This window comes from Ovis canadensis, chromosome 1 (genome assembly GCF_042477335.2).
Source record: "Ovis canadensis isolate MfBH-ARS-UI-01 breed Bighorn chromosome 1, ARS-UI_OviCan_v2, whole genome shotgun sequence".
NCBI classification, from domain to species: domain Eukaryota; kingdom Metazoa; phylum Chordata; class Mammalia; order Artiodactyla; family Bovidae; genus Ovis; species Ovis canadensis.
This window is the reverse complement of record NC_091245.1, coordinates 200,372,399-200,375,226: the sequence shown is the minus strand read 5'-3', so window position 1 is coordinate 200,375,226 and position 2,828 is coordinate 200,372,399.

Genomic DNA, 2,828 nt, shown 5'->3' with positions numbered 1-2,828 from the left:
AGCTGCAATCAAGATTGCCGAGAGAAATATCAATAACCTCAGGTATGCAGACAACACCCTTCTTATGGCAGAAAGCGAAGAGGAACTAAAGAACCTCTTGATGAAAGTGAAAGTGGAGAGTGGAAAAGATGGCTTAAAACCCAACATTCAAAAAAAGAATATGTCATCCAGGCCCATTACTCCATACCAAATAGAAGGGGAAACAATGGGAACAGTGACAGACTTTATTTTCTTGGGCTCCAAAATCACTGCAGATGGTGACTGCAGCCATGAAATTAAAAGACACTTGCTCCTTGGAAGAAAAGCTATGACCAACCTAGACAGCATATTAAAAAGCAGAGACATTACTTTGCCAACAAAAGTCCATCTAGTCAAAGCTATGGTTTTTTCAGTAGTCATGTATGGATGTGAGAGTTGGACTATAAAGAAAGCTGAGCACAGAAGAATTGATGCTTTTGAACTGCGGTGATGGAGAAGACTCAAGAGAGTCCCTTGGACTGCAAGAAGATCCAACCAGTCAATCCTAATGGAAATCAGTCCTGGATATTCATTGGAAAGACTGATGCTGAAACTGAGGCTCCAATACTTTGGCCACCTGATGCAAAGAACTGACTCATTTGAAAAGACCATAATGCTGAGAAAGTTTGAAGGCAGAAGGAGAAGGGGATGACAGAGGATGAGATGGATAGATGGCATCACCAATTTGGTGGACATGAGTTTGAGCAAGTTCCAGGGTTTGGTGATGGGCAGGGAAGCCTGGCATGCTGTAGTCCATGGAGTCGCTGTGAGTCAGACATGACTGAGTGACTGAACTGAACTGAACTGGAACTTCTTTATACCTCTCTTTGCTTTGGTCTTTCTTGATAGAAGCCAACTTTTGATTACTCTGTCTTGGCACCTGAGTAGTCAAAAGTAGCTGGAGAAAAGCAGGTACATATGCTGTAACTTATAGCTCCCTTTAGATTTATCTAGAGCACAAACCTCAGATATGACCTCAGGGCTACTGAGCAATCCATTATACTGCGTGAGTCAATACACCATTCTCTCTTTAGACAGTTTACACCTTCTCTCTCTTACCTCCTTACTGATGCATGTAACTTTATCATATTCACCTGAAAAACAAAAAGCTAATGAGAGATGTGACATTCTCCCGTCAGCAAACCAAAGCTGAACTGCAGTAGAATCTGTATTTTGTGCCATCCTTTCTGTTAAAATGATGAACTATCCCTGTTCATCATGTTAAAGTAGGTATTTTCTTGCATGCCAAACCCTATTTCCTCTTAACTTCTCAAGGAAGTTACTCATACATTATAAAGTTTACACTTTCTGCCAAAATATTCCTATCAACATAAACCTGCTGTAATATGTTTTATCTTAAGAGAACAGATCTTTATAGATCCCATGTTTTTTGCTCCTCGGAAATTAACCTATACCTGCTGTCCTAGCCTGCTCTCTTCTGCTCCTCAACATGCTCTCATCAAGAACCCATTCCTCTGCTCCACTGAAACTACTTGTCAGGGCAACCAACAGGCCCATTAACCAAATTCAATGATCAGTCCTGTCTTTATATTGTTTACTTTAAGAACAGCGTTACCAGCGTTAATGTTCTTTTTAAAAATACTTCTACTTTTGGTTTTCAATATTGTCTCAATTAGACAAAGGTATTCTAAGTTTATGAAGGTTAGTAACCCATAGCAGCTTTGGAAGAATATAAAAATAGAGAGATTTTTCTCAAAAAAAATTGTGGATGTGACTTTTGGGGTAGGCAGTGACATCTAATCAATTTCAAGGGAAATGTATAAAGTTTAAAAGAGACGTGCTAAGAAAAACATGACCCACGACCAACTTTGATTAAAGGAGACTAAGAGAGTCCAGAAGATTAAAAAATGTATACCTTTGGACTCCTAAATGTCTATGGGCAGGCAGTAGGTTGAGAAAAATTGTCAGCTACAAACACAGGCCGCTTTTTGATGAAAAGGAAAGACATCTTAGAGATAGAAATGAGAAAGACAAAAACACTGGATTGGATATGAAAAGGCATATGTATGTATGTATTATATATATACATATATATATGTATACATACATATATAGTATATTCTGTGATGTATATATATATATATATATATATAATATCACTTTGTTGTACACCAGACACTAACACATGTTGTAAACCAACTATAATTTTAAAAAATCTGAAAAAACATTGGATTAAAGAAGAACTCTAATTGGACTGGAAATGTTGGATTAAGGAATTCAGTTCAAAAATATTCCCTGCTCTTAGAGAAGGGAGTTCAGAGATCCTTTGCTAGCTGTATTTCAGAATTGCTTAGAGGCAATAATGGCTCAGCAGGTAAAGAATCTGCCTGCAATACAGGAGACACAGGAAATACAGGTTGAATCCCTGGGTCAGGAAGATCCCCTTGGAGAGGAAATGGCAACCCACTCCAGTATTCTTGCCTAGAGAATCCCATGGACAGAGGAGCCTGGTGGGCTACAGTCCAGAGGGTCTCAGACATGATTAAGCACACACACACACACCTAAATTACTCTGTCACCCCCCGTTCATCCTGGTTTTGATCGAGAGTGTCTATAATTGTTTTGGCTTTGTAACTTTATTGTTGAATAACTTCCTTTTTAAAAAATAGTTCCCTAGACTGGAGCTTTTTGCACTATAGTTAAGCTTCATCTATATCTGAAAATAATGCAGTCACAAGGTTCAGCACTTTGAGTCTAATATGACTGGATGATATTTGAGGATCTTGGTATGGTTGAGTGTAATCTGCACGTGAGAGGGACAGATATTTTACTGGGAATGCTGGACTGGA